This window comes from Ovis canadensis, chromosome 11, assembly GCF_042477335.2.
Source record: "Ovis canadensis isolate MfBH-ARS-UI-01 breed Bighorn chromosome 11, ARS-UI_OviCan_v2, whole genome shotgun sequence".
Lineage (NCBI taxonomy): Eukaryota > Metazoa > Chordata > Mammalia > Artiodactyla > Bovidae > Ovis > Ovis canadensis.
This window is the reverse complement of record NC_091255.1, coordinates 18,658,580-18,672,851: the sequence shown is the minus strand read 5'-3', so window position 1 is coordinate 18,672,851 and position 14,272 is coordinate 18,658,580. Positions and strand designations below refer to the sequence as shown.

The 14,272-nt window shown below is 48.4% G+C and overlaps 1 protein-coding gene across 20 annotated transcripts in view; it reads right to left on the bottom strand.

The window, feature by feature from the left end:
- YPEL2 (yippee like 2) overlaps positions 1-9,232 on the bottom strand; it is a 62,410-nt gene extending 53,178 nt beyond the window's left edge. For 2 of the 20 annotated variants that reach the window (XM_069602646.1, XM_069602657.1), the window contains exons 1-2: positions 8,304-8,446; positions 3,742-3,843 (exon numbers count right to left, since the gene is read on the bottom strand). The gene's annotated coding sequence lies outside the window, so the exon portion shown is untranslated. The other 18 variants (XM_069602652.1, XM_069602645.1, XM_069602656.1 and 15 more) reach the window with 17 other exon arrangements.
- Positions 9,233-14,272: the final 5,040 nt, after the last annotated feature.

Sequence of the window (14,272 nt, the reverse complement as noted above, 5' to 3'; positions counted from 1 at the left end):
CAGTGGCTCAGTGGTAAAGAATCTACCTGCCAAGCAGGAGACATGGGTTCTATCCCTGGGTTGGGAAGGAAATGGCAACCCACTCCAGTATTCTTGCCCAGGAAATCCCATGAAAACAGAAGAGCCTGGTGGGCGACAGCCCATGGGGTGGCAAAGAGTCAGACACAACTTAGCTAGTAAACAGCATCAGGCACCCATCTGCCATCTGAATAACAAGCCTTTCTTTCATGGCAAGAAACAGCCAAGGGAACTCCAGACACTAAAGAATGATTTCATCCTGAGCAGGGACTCTCATTTCAGCTAAAGCCCTCTAAGTCTGGACATACTGCATTCCCAAGACCACGGGGGAGGCCTGACTGCCCCGTAACACAGGAGACCGGAGAGGTCAGTGACCCAGCCAGGAAACAGGGATTCAGGTGGCAGTGCCACACCTCACTGGCAGATGCTACTCAGCCCCATCCCAAGAGAGAAGGAAGGCTTGGCCTAGTATTGAGACATTATGAGTTCTCTAGAGTTTAAGTCAGGAGTTGGTACTCTTCCAGAATGCACAGGAGTTGTAAGAGCCCGGACCTGAGAAATAAAAGATACAGTTTACAGTCTATCCTGTGCCCTACTTAGTTCTGTGTATTAATAAGCAAGTTCTTTCTTATTGCCTGTTTGAGCCTCAACGTTTGTGTCTCTAAAATGGATTTGAATGCCCAATCCAGCAAATATCTAAATAATACAGAGTTATAAAACATCAGCTTGAAAGCAGGGAAAATAAGAGGATAAAGTTACCACTGGAAAAAATTGGGATACAGGGCCTGACAGTTACTAAAGTCAAGCCACAAATTTGTTTCTCTGCTTCCTGGCAGCCAAAGCAAAAAGAGAAACATGATCAGTTACACCCGACTGTCCACAAAGGAAAGTCATGCCAGTTCCCTGGGAGAGGCAAAGCTTTTCCTGGCACCAGATTCTGAAAGAAAATTTCTCCAATTAACTTAACAGAGACATTAAGTGAAGCTGTAGCTTAAGTCTTCAACTATGTAAACTCTTACAAGAAACATAGTAGCAAGTTACATAAAGCTATTTTGGACAGCATCAGTCCATAAAGCAAAGGGCAGGACACCGATCTCAAGTTCATCTCAGTGAAAGTAATTCTGGCGGGGCTGAGCTACCATGGCCCAAGTATGCAGCTTTCAGTTGGCCCAACTTAAATCAAGGATAAAACTAAGACCAGGTAGACAACTTGTTCTTCCAGACACTTCTATAAATATTACTTCTTCCACATAGATGTTTATTAAGAGTTGGTTAGCAGTTTCCAATTAGATGACTTCTACATTCCATTCCAGTTCTGATAAATCTAAGTGACCTTTTTGGTCTTCATTTACTTACATTAATTTAAAATTTGGTAGTTTTCCCCGTCTTACTGCACTCCGAAATCAATGGGAATTCCTGACAGTGAGAGAGAGAGAGAATCTAACTGTTAACATTACTCTTGCTATTAATAGCTAATACCAAGTGCTTATGTACCAGGCCCCAGGCCTGGGTTCCTGTGCATTCTCTCATTTAATCCTCCCATCAACCCTGTGTGATAGTAACTACTATTAGTCTCATTTAACAAATAAGGAGCAGAGGCTTAGAGAAAATGTCCAAGGTCACAGAGCTTTCTGGTTCCAAAGTCAAGATTCTTAGCTCTACTTATAGTGCCTAGTATTACTGAAACATGATTACTGTGTTTGTCCGAACAATGAAGCCTAGAGTGAGGCTAGTAGAGCAGGCAAGAGTTACTAACAACAAAAAAATAATAGTGGAGCTTTTAGAGACTTTGGCAACCTATAAAAAAAAATAAAAGGATGAAAAATTTGTGAGAAGCAGAAATCCCAAAAGAAAGTAATTCCACAGGAACAAGAACCCTCAGGAAAAGGCAGAGAAAACTTCTTTTCCTCCTCTCTTGAAAACAAACTATTATAAAATAAATAACCAATGAAAACCTACTACACAGCACAGGGAACTCTGCTCAATGCCCTGTGATGACCTAAATGGGAAGGAAATCCAAAAAAGAGGGGATATGTGTATTATATACACATACCTGATTCACTTTGCTGTACAGCAGAAATTAACAACAACATTGTAAACCAACTATACTCCAAGAAAACGTTAAAAAAAAAAAAAAAAAAACAGAAAAGAAAGTCATTTCCTACTCTTCAGTCCAGTCCCTCAGTCGTGTCCAACTCTTTGCGACCCCATGGACTGCAGCACACCAGGCCTCCCTTCCATCACCAGCTCCTGGAGTTCACTCAAACTCACGTCCATCGAGTCGGTGATGCCATCCAGCCATCTCATCCTGGGTCGTCCCCTTCTCCTCCTGCCTTCAATCTTTCCCAGCATCAGGATCTTTTCAAATGAGTCAGTTCTTCCCACTAGGTGGCCAAAGAATTGGCATTTCAACTTCAGCATCAGTCCTTCCAATGAACATTCAGGACTGATTTCCTTTAGGATGGACTGGCTGGATCTCCTTGATGTCCAAGGGACTCTCAAGAGTCTTCTCCAACACCACAGTTCAAAAGCATCAATTCTTCACTGCTCAGCTTTCTCTATGGTCCAACTCTCACATCCATACATGACTACTGGATAAACCACAGCTTTGACTAGATGGACTTTTGTGGGCAATGTAATATCTCTGCTTTTAATATGCTGTCTAGGTTGGTCATAACTTTTCTTCTAAGGAGCAAGCGTCTTTTAATTTCATGGCTGCAGTCACCATCTGCAGTGATTTTGGAATACCCAAAAACTAAAGTCTGTCACTGTTTCCATTGTTTCCCCATCTATTTTCCATGAAGTGATGGGACCAGATGCCATGATCTTAGTTTTTTGACTGTTGAGCTTTAAGCCAACTTTTTCACTTTCCTGTTTCACTTTCATCAACAGGCTCTTTAGTTCTTCTTTGCTTTCTGCCATAAATGTAGTGTCATCTGCATATCTGAGGTTACTGACATTTCTCCCACAATCCTGATTCCAACTTTTGCTTCATCCAGCCCAGCATTTCTCATGATGTACTCTGCATACAAGTTAAATAACCAGGGTGACAATACACAGCCTTGACATACTCCTTTCCTGACTTGGAACCAGTCTGTTGTTCCAGGTCCAGTTCTAACTGTTGCTTCCTGACCTGCATACAGCTTTGTCAGGAGGCAGGTCAGGTGGTCTGGTATTCCCATCTCTTGAAGAATTTTCCACAGTTTATTGTGATCTACACAGTCAAAGGCTTTGGCGTAGTCAATTAAGCAGAAGTAGATGTTTTTCTGGAACTCTCTTGCTTTTTTGATGATCCAGCAAATGTTGGCAATTTGATCTCTGGTTCCTCTGCCTTTTCTAAATGCAGCTTGAACATCTGAAAGTTCACAGTTCATGTACTGTTGAGGCCTGGCTTGGAGAATTCTGGGCATTACTTTACTAGCGTGTGAGATGCGTGCAACTCTGTGGTAGTTTGAGCATTCTTTGGCATTGCCTTTCTTTGGGATTAGAATGAAAACTGACCTTTTCCAGTCCTGTGTCCACTGCTGAGTTTTCCAAATTTGCTGGCATATTGAGTGCAGCACTTTCACAGCATCATCGTTTAGGATTTGAAATAGCTCAACTGGAATTCCATTGCCTCCACTAGCTTTGTTCACAGTTTCTACTCTTAAAAGACTCTAAACTTTGGCTCTCTTGGTCATTCATTCATTCATTCATTCACTCCAGCAACAATTAGATATTTACCCTGGGCTACTCCCTGCCAGGTACTGTCAGCAGTGAGCAAGACACAGGAGCTTCCAATCCAGCCATCAAGTAGACAACACACTTCCAGATGGTATTAAAGTGCTTTGAAAAAAAAATAATAATTATGGGGATTAAGAGAGGCTGAGGGGCAGGGAAGGAGAACTGTTCTAGATAACAGGTCAGGGAGGGGCTCTCTGAGTAGCAAGTGAGGAAACCTAATCATGCAAAAATTTGGAGACCAGGCACCAGCAGAAAGGCCCAACCACAAAAACAAACCTTACATGTTTTAGAAACTTCAGGAAGGCCACTGCAGCAGACAAGCCAGACTGAAGTAGAATAGACTAAGTGAAGACTGGTAGGGAATGAGGTGGGAGAAGATGGGAGATGGGGCTACAGGGAAAGGAGGTGGATGCTTTCTGAAGGGTAATGGGAAGGGCATAATCCTAGTTTAAAATCTCCAAGGCTCCAAGGGACGCTCCAAGGGAAGTCAAAGCTCCAAGGGAAGTCCAGAGAGATGCAGTACCACCTTTGGTTAGGGATAGTATCACCAAACTCAAAACTGGTAAGGGAATCCCTTTAGCCTGTAGGCCCTGGTTTTCCACTGTTTGTTGTTGTTTAGTCCCTAAGTCTTTTGCAACCCCATGGACTGTAGCCCACCAGGCTCCTCTGTCCGTGGCATTCTCCAGGCAAGAATACTGGAGTGGGTTGCCATTTCATTCTCCAGGGGATCTTCCTGACCCAGGAATTGAACCGGCATCTCCTGCATTGCAGGCGAATTCTTTACCACTGAGCTGCCAGGGAAACCTGCTTTCCATCACTAGATGCTAAAAAAGAGTTCCTTTTCCAGAGCTTTATACCCCCTTGTCATGAAGGGAATGCAGTTGTCAAGAGCAACTGGTGGTTTGGTTGATAGACTCTAGGGAAATGCCAAGATAATTTACAAAGAAAACTGATCCAGACCTCTATTTGAATCCCACCTGCTCTTCCTATCCTAGGATGTCGTATCCTTGGCTATCCTTTTGTTGCTTTCTTTTTCCAGAGGCTCAAAACTCAACACTCTTCATATGAGCTGCTTGACCAAACTGAATATTATTAAAGTTAATTTCAACAATCCCACTGTTAGCCTTCCCAAATAAGGCGTACCCTTGGCAGGAAGGACCACAGAAACATGAATTTGAATTTGAATCTTTTCTGAAGCTAAATTACAGCTTTGATTAATTCGAGGAAACTTCTTTTACCAACGTGTCTGGACACAAGAACTAAGAGGGGAACATCCAACATGTGGAAGCAGCAGGTGTGTATGTTTCTGCTTGAAAGTAGAGACAGGTAAAGCGATGTGAAATTGCTAGTCACTCAGTCGTGTCCGAGTCTTTGCAACCCCATGGACTGCAGCCCACCAGGCTCCTCTGTCCATGGGATTTTCCAGGCAAGGACACTGGAGTGGCTTGTCATTTCCTTCTCCAGGATCCAACCCCAGTCTCCTGCACTGCAGGCAGATTCTTTACCAACTGAGCTACCAGGGAACGGGTAACAGAGACAGGTAACAGCATCAGAAAACGGTGACTGCACACAGGAGCCGAGCCATCACCCAGGCAATAAGCTGGGCTGAGGTCGGCAAGGGGGCATGGAAACTTGTTGTCACTTCTTATTAACAGACAAACTCATGGCTCCCCTCCCTGCTCCCAACAAAAAATATAATCACCAGTATGCCCTTCCTCCAGATTATACAGCCTGGAACACCCAGATACTAAACAAAATCAACCTTTCCTGCTGGCCAGACTGTTAATGTCCCAGGCACAATGACTGTTATCATTAATTCAAAATAATTAAAATCGTTAAAACACTGAAAATTCACCTAAATCTGGGAATAATGCAGGAGGTTCAACAGCACTACTCATGACCCCAACCCCACACACCTAGAAACATCCAGTCATACAGAATAGTGAACAGCAGCCCTCAAATGGACTGGAGCAGGGTGCTGTGGGAGTAACAGGGCCTATGCCTACCTCTCAGGGCCAATGCTTCAAGGCAGTTGAAAGCAAACACTATACCCTTAGGTTTCAAAGCCCAGGCCTGCAACAGATGAGCGGTACTGGGTTTGTATACAGTGTGGGTCATATAATCTGATCAAGGCTTTGCATATCATTGTTCACTGCCCCAAATTCCCACTAGTTCAGAGTTTATCAACCATCTGCCTCATAACTTCATGGCCCACTTATTAAAAATGTTTCCCACTGACAATAAACATCTCCAGACTGGACTTACAAACTACATGCTTAAACATTACCCAGGTTGTCTTTATGCACATTTAAGTCTGAGAACTTCAGCAATGTTTCTGCAAACTGTGGGCCATGAGTCATGACCAGCAGTTGATTTTTTTTAATTAAGTAGGAAAAAATTATAAATAGAACACACTGCAGGTAGTCAGGGCAATTATTGTTTCTGGGAACTTAGGCAGTTGTGGACCTCTGTGCAGTGATGTAAAACGTATTCATCACTGTGGTTCAGTTTGAAAACCACTCTCCTAGAGGGATGAAGGAATATTTTTACGGAATATTTTAGGATATTCCTATGCATGGCGTTTATTTCCCATTTTTCACCCCTAATTCCAAGCTTCTGAATTTTAGGTCAAGCACAAGTTATCAAGACACAAAGGCTGTTATCGAATCCTAAACTGATGAGGCAATGCCAAACTGAGTGGGGGGGGGTCAGCCCAAGGCTCCTTCCTGCCCCAGACCCTTCTCAAGGAGGTGGGGATACGGAAAGGTGCCAAAGGGAAGTTTGCACAACTCTCCCCAGGCTGGACCTGTTCCTTGGTAAAGAACTTGCACACTCATTATCACACATTAGAAGAATTGAAATGTTCCCTTATGAGGGGGTAGGGAGCCGGGGGCGGGGGAGGCTCAGTCTCAGTCTAAGGAATAGAGAGAACTCAGGTTCAATCCATCAATGCAGTCCTGGGGCAGGAACTAGGTCAAAGGAAAGTCAGGGAAGGGTGAATTCAGGCCCACTGACCACAAGGCTCTGAGCTCTCAGAATCAGGACAGCACTGGACAGCATCAGGCATGTGAGGTCACGTCTCACCCCAGAACCAGTGACATCAGCTGCCTTGGGCAAGTCACTTAGCTTTTCAATCCCCTAGGTTCCTTGTGTGGCCAACGTTCCGGGAGCAAGTGGAACACAAGCATCCCTTCTTGCCCAATGCTCTAGGACAGGCAGCCCCATCTTGCTGGACCAGAAGAGAGGAACATGGGAGAAAGAGCCAGGGGGAGAAGGAATGGCTGGGGCTTCTCTGGCGGTCCAGGGGTTAAGGCTCCAGCTGCCATCGCAGGGGGCGTGGGTTCCATCCCTGGTAGGGGAACTAAGATCCCGCCTGCCAGCAGGATGTGGCCAAAAAAAGTAGCTAGCTGTATTTTCGGCTTTTAGACTCACCAGCCTCAACACTCGAGGAGAGCAACTGACAAGGAGGCCGGAGCTCAAAAACAAAAAACCCAGCGAAGCCCAGGGGCGGTTTCCCCGGGCCATTCAAAGCCGCGGGACTGCGGGTGGGTCAGCTACATCACACAGAAAAACGGAGGGCGCTCACTCCCTTGGCTTTGTAAGCTCCTGTAAGCCGAGAGTGAAGTCAGAGGTGGCAGGCTCCTGGGCCCGGTCCAAAAGAACAGGTGGTTCCCCTCCCCACCATCCTCGCCAACAAGAGAAAAGTCACCACTTGGGGTGAAGCTACCCAGAGGAGGTCAGCGGCCAGGGAGGGTGCACCTGAAGCAGTGAGAGGTCCGGGGTGCCCCGCCAGACCCGCTTCCCGAGAGATACGCGCTGGAGAGGCTCCCTGATTCCGTCGGGCAGGAGTGAACTCGCGCCCACCTCTTTGGCAAGGGCGCTGGGGAGGCGCCGGGAAGCGGCCAGGCAGGAACTCGGCTGCGGTTACCTCTGCCCGCGGCCGGCCAAGCGCTCCTCGGAGTCTTGAGGGCGGCTAGTCTCGCAAAAGGCGGGAGGCGGGGGGGCACACCGAGGGCGGCGCCCCCGGACCCAGTGTCTCCAGCGGAGACCCAGCGACATCGGGGACAGAAAGCGCCTGCAACTCCCACCCTGGCCCCCCACCCACTTCGTCCCAATCCGCGGGAACTAAGCTGAGAAAGGCGCGGCCATCGGGTCTCCGGGTTCACACCCCCCGCCCCGGCCCCGCTCGCTCCAGACCTGCCCGGCTCGTCGCCCGGGTCCCCGGCCCCGACCCGGGGACCTGCGCCCCCTCGGCGCCAGCCGCGGGCCGCAGCCGGGGCCCCGGCAGTGTTTGTAAACAAACCGGTCACGTGGCCCCGGCGGCTGGCTCCCCGCCCCCTGCGCCCGCGGCCCCCCCACCTCGCCCCGGGGCGACCCCCGCGCCGGACCCCACCTCGGCCGCGCCAGGCGGAGGGTGCCGCGCTCGCTCCCAGGGAGCCGGGCCGCCGGGGCCCCGGGGCGGGATGGAGGGGGACGGGGACGGGCGCCCCGCGCTCCGACCGGGCGCCCCGCGCTGTCAGCACGCCCCACGCCCACGCGCGCCGCGCTCGCGTCTCACTCACCCGGCAGCCAGCAGCCCCGTCCGGCCCGCGCCGCGGTCGGCTCCGCGGGGATGCGCAGCAGCGAAGGACCGCCCGGCCGGATCCCGGGCCCCGGGCGCGCTCTTAAAGCCACAGCCGCCGCCGCCGCCGCGCCGCATCCCTCCGGGCCGGGCCGGGGGCTGCCGGGTGACGGACGCGCTCCCGCGCCTATCCCCTCGGCGCAGCACATAGCAACACGCCGCGGGTTGGCTGCGCCCGGCCGCAGCCCATCCGCCGCGAGCCAATCAGCGAAGGACGGAACTCCGCCTCCTGCTTCCCCGACCTCCGCCCCCCACCCCCCACCACCCCTTCGGGCCCCGCCGGGCTTGGGTGCGGGGTGCGGGGCGCGAGGCGGGCGCCGGGGTCTGGCCCCGAGGAGGCTGAGCCCGCCGCGCCTGGCGAGGCGGGGGGCGGCTGGCCCGAGGGACGGGGAGGAAGGGTGATGACGATGGGGAGGCTCTCGGCGCCCGGGCGGAGACCGTTTATTTGGGTTTGGAGTTTGTCTCCAGGTCAAGGCTGGGATTTCTAGAACCCGGGGTGGTGGTGGGGGCGGGGGGCGCTTTCTAGTGCTGCTTCTGCTTAGAGGAGCTAAGACAGTAACTCACTCCTCACGCCTTAGCCGCCCCCAACTCAGTCTAAGTTACCTGGAGAGGCTCTCGGGACCCAGGGCAGTTGAATGTAAAAAGATAACGCCAGCCCGAGGGGGCCCCCGCCAGGCCCTACTCAGCAACGAGTCATTTCCCGTTGTCTCTCTGCTCTCCTTAAACCCGGCGCATTAAACGCAGGATAAGAGGCATTTACAGGCATTGGAAGACACCTCGCCCCCAATTGCTGCTGGTTTTCTAAGGCTTTTGAAGAGAAACCATTCACCCGGGACACTAGGAGGGTCAGTGACCACAGGGGAGGTGCGCCCAGTCTGGGTCAGTGGAGCGGTGCTTTTCACGGAAGAGGTTAAAAAATAAGCCCAGGGCTATCAGGAAATCTAGGGAGGCACCAGGTGGGCGGAGTGGGGCAGTCTCCCAGTAAGAAAACAGGTCACTTTGAGAAAGAATGCAGCCAGGGATCAGGGGCAGAGAGCAGTTCAGCCTTTTCATTTGGCCTCTGGGATTCTGCAGTTGCTCAGAGAGCAGTAGGAAACCTCGGGTTTTATTGAGCTGCTGTCAGAGTATGAGACATTTCTAGAGCTGCTGCTGTCTTCAACCCCTTTGCACGCTGGTTTGCCCAAAAGTGGAGAATGGTACCCAAGGCAGATCCCCAAGTGGCTCAGACTTCACCGAAACTCCAGCCAGCTGTCTTTAAAATACGTTTGATTCGGTTAATATATCTCTCGTTTGGGTTGTATCCCGATAATATATGTTGCATGGTTGGATGTGAATCCAGTCCTAATGTTAGTAAAAACTACAAAAAAAAGTACCTGAAACACATCAGCATCTCACATATGTATCAGTCTCAGTGTAAGCATTTTCAGTGTAAACAAGATCTCCTTGTCATTGCTCACAGTTGATAAACTTGGAAAGTTTAAAACAAAAAAATTTTTAAATACTTATCAGATAAAGACTCAAGAAAGGTTTAGCACTTAATCCTCATCTTTGAAGAAGTGGTAGATTCTTTAGATTACTGAGACCTTGATTTCTGCCCTAATCTGCCTCTTGGGCAAATTTCTTCCTCTTTCCAGAGGTTAGTAGCCACAGTTTGAAACAAAGAAGATTGAAATAGATTGAAATAGTCCCCTCCAGGCAGTAAAATCTAAGCAGGTCCAGAAAGTCAAACTTGTTACAATGTTTCAACAATATCCTAGTGAATGTTCCTGTTGCCAAATCACCACTCCCCAACCGCAGGCCCTGCATGAGTTTAACACTCTGGAATATTGGTATGTTATGTAACAAGACTGGTGGCTACTGTTTAAATAAAAGATAATGTTAGCTAAGGAGGACGAGCCTGGTGAGGTGCTTCAGAGGGAGATCTGAGGACCCCTGCAGGCCGGCTGTGTGTATGCGGGAGACTGGAAGAGGCATCCAGACTGCAAGACCCGAGACAATAGAACCAAGCCAGGCAGCCAACCAAAAAGATGATAAGCCTGATCATGCCTCCTCCCTGTCAAAAGAGCCAAGCATTGTGAACTGTTCCGGGAGAAGGTAGAAGTGAAACAAAGTAGCAGAAACAACTTCTCTTCCTCTGAAAGCACCTTGAGTGGCCTGGCAGTACACATTCACTCAGGGCCTATTCTGTGCAGCCTTGCCTGATTGGCTTGAACGGTAGTTTTCTAAAGAATCTACCAAACGAAGAGACAGCTGAGCCTATGGACAGTGTGTGAGAATGGACAGATGTTTACCCCATAGGGCAAAAATGAGATGGAGAAATACAGGGAGAGATGTAAATAAATTCGTTCAGATAACCCCACAGACAGGTATCAGCCTGCCTCTGTCAGTGGCCCAGGACCCTTGTCTCCTGTGTGTGTGGCTGAATTTGTTCATTCCCATTCACAGCCATTCTTTTCCAGCATCCGCTCTCCCCAACCCCACATTCCTACTGTTGCCATACTGACATCACTGCTACTGTGAAAAGGTCACTTTTTAATTTTTTTTTCCTTATGACCATGCTGCTCACAGTGTGGGATCTTAGTTCCCCATCCAGGGATGACCCCACCCCTGTGTTGGAAGCAGAGTCTTAACCATTGGACCACCAGGGAAGTCTCAGAGGTCGCTTGTATATGCTCATGGTGGGCTTCCCTAGTGGCTCAGCTGGTAAAGAATCTGCCTGCAGTGAGGGAGACCTGTGTTCGATCCCTGGGTTGGGAAGACCCCCTGGCGAAGGGAAAGGCTCCTCACTCCAGTATTTTGGCCTGGAGAATTCCATGGGCAGAAGAGCCTGGCAAGCTGTAGTCCATGGATCACAAAGAGTCGGACACGACCAAAACTTTCACACTTTCTTCCTTTCCCTCACCCCCACAGCAGTGCATCAGCGGGTCCTGTCAGCTGAACTTCAAAAATACATACTCTATTTCCTCTGAGCATGTCAGTCTCCACTGCCGCCTCGCCGGCTGGAGCCACAGCATCTCTTGCCTAGAGTAAGCCACAGCCTCTCAACTGATCTCCCTGCTTCCAATCCATTCTCTCTGCAGCAGCCGGATGGTTCTTCGTCTAAACAACCCCCTTACGATGGCCACAAGGCCCTGCTAAGCAGGCCAGCCAGCCTCTCCGGTCTTTCCCCTTTGCTCACACTGCTCCCGTCAAGCTGGCCCCGTTTCTGTTCCTTAAATACTCTGGGCCTAGTCGTCTTTTTCTTCTTCTTCTCTTTTTAAATTTTATTTTTGTGTTTACTTTTTGGCTGTCCCACTCGGCTTGCAGAGTCTTAGCTCCCCCACCCACTCCAGGAATCAAACCCAGGGCCTTGACAGTGAAAGTGGGTGTCCTAACAGGGAGACTAGAAGTCCACACCGAGCCTCGTCTTGTTACCTGACCTGAAACGCTAGAAGGTTGCCTCTCACTGCTTGGTTCTGAGGTTTAATACTTCCTTCTTAGAGGCCCCCAAGTCGTTACATGCTCCCCTCCCCCGCCAAGCCAAGGTACTCTCTCTTCTACCTACTTCCAGCTTTTCATAACACGTATCTCTCTGAAATTGCCTTGTTTATTTCTTTTCTGTCTCATCCAGCTCTAAAGTATAAACTCCATGATCGGGTCAGGGACTATTTCTTTCTTCCTGTTGTCTCCCCAGTGCCTGGAACAGTGCCTGGCACACTTGCTTTATGCCCCCTCCCTCTCTGCTCTTTGCTCATCCCATTCAAAGCCTTTCACTCGAGGACTCAGTCCAAAGATCAAATGTCACTTCTTTGGAGGAGTTTCCCCTTTTTTTCTCCCCTCCATACCCTCCACAGCAGTGTATTCATAACTCTTATCACATCACTCCACACTTTGCACTCCTTGTTAAGAGTTCTCAGTTATCCATTCTCTCTGCCAGTCCCTCCTGGGCTGGAACCTTATCAGATCGTCTTTATATTTTCAGCACCTGGCACATGACAGGCCTTCCCTCCAGGTTTATATCTGAGTTGAAGCCAGTCGGGATCCAAGCAGGAATGGATAAGCTCTGTCTTCAGAGTCCACTGATCAACAGATAGTGGTCTGACTCGACGGTGTGACCACATTAACCTGAAACTTCAGGATATTCTGTCACGAAAGGAGCTGCCTACATTTTAAAATCACAGCACAATGGAAACTTCCTGAACACTAAAGGCTACAGGCTGTCACACTACCACACCACCTGGGAAAACAGTCCCCTCTGCCAGGGTGGGGAGGGGGCGTTCTCCTCCCAGGCTGCACTCTACCCCTTCCTCCCATCTCCCCCAACATGGAAAGTCCCATGACGTTACATCACAGAGGAGGGCCTGGTGCCATCTTCCTGCAGACACATCATGGCAACAGTGCTTCGTTTCTTTATGTACAATAAATGCTTTCTCTGATCCTTGTCCAAGTCCCTCACTTTCAGTCATGAAAGTGGCTGATTATGTGCTTTTCAGACTGCAAGTGAGTAAGGGTTATGCGTCAGCCCTCCTGAACACACGCTGAACAAAACAGCTGCTCTCATTTATTGAGCACGTGTTGTGGACAGAGCAGTTCCTATTCTCGTTATATTTAATCCTCAAAGCAACCTGCAAGATAGGTATTTTCCTCCATTTTTTTTTCTTTTTTTTTTTTTTTACAGAAGCCGATCCTATGGAATTAGAACTCTGATCTATCTGGCATCAAAGCCCATTCATTCTTTCTTCTACACCATCAAAGAGGACAAAGGCTTTGCTCCTCTTCTCTTCAAATATTCCAATCACTTTGACCAGGAAACTCATCCGAACATCAGATTACTCCCACAAAGCAAAACTCAAAGGGCCCAGAAGCAACAGTTGTAAGGGTTTAGAACTTCCATCTTAAATGCAACAGCTGATACAGACACTTTTCACGCATTGTTCAATTTTAATCCAATCTTCACAATAATCTTATGAGGAAGATAACACAGGTGTACTCACCTTACATACCTGCCTACCATTCTACCGGGGAACAGATCTGCCCCTGTGGGGAAGGGGAGTTACATGCCTTACCCACAGTTGCAAAATTCAAAAAGCTTTAAAAAATTAAAAATTTGACACAATCCATATGGGGTTGTGTCAATAACAATAACAAAGCAGTGGTTTTCAATAGCTAAATCTATAGGGTAAAAAATATTTGGGAGGATGCAAGCAATTGCGTTTTCCTTCTTTATTTTCACTCTTATTGAGTGTCTTTTCATTTTCAGCCCTTCCTGGGTGGACTAGTCTCAATATTGGTATAATTAATAGGTTATGCCTCACAATCAATTACAGTGCCTCTCTTCTGCATAATTTTTGCAGATGCCTCTCTTCTGCATAATTTTTAAACTGATGTAAAAAACCATAAAAGATTTTTTAAATTAATTAATTAATTTGGCTGTTCCAGGTCTTCGTGCTTTAGGATCTTCAATCTATGTTGTGGCCTGTGGGGATCTTTAGTTGCACATGCCAACTCTTAGTTCTGGCATGTGGGATCTAGTTCCCTGACCAGAGATTGAACCCAGGCCCCCTGCACTGGCAGCACAGAGTCTTAGCCACTGGACCACAAGGGAAGTCCCCAAGGTTGTTTGTTTTTTTTTTTAAGTTTGACATAGCTCATTTGATGGCAAGCTTCAACTGACATGACATTCATAGGCTTTATTAGTCCCATCTGACATGTTCATATATTTCTTACTGGAATATTAATATTTGGAAGCGCTCACACTCCCTGCAGTTTTGTGTAATAATCAGTCTATGCACCGAATGATTCTAGAGTTTAAAACACATCTCTGCCAGGGTTTCAAATGTGGGACTGAGGGCTATAGTATTATCCCAACTTTACAGATAAGTAACTTAGATTCAGAGAGGTTAAGTCAATTGCCCAAGGTGACACAGATAG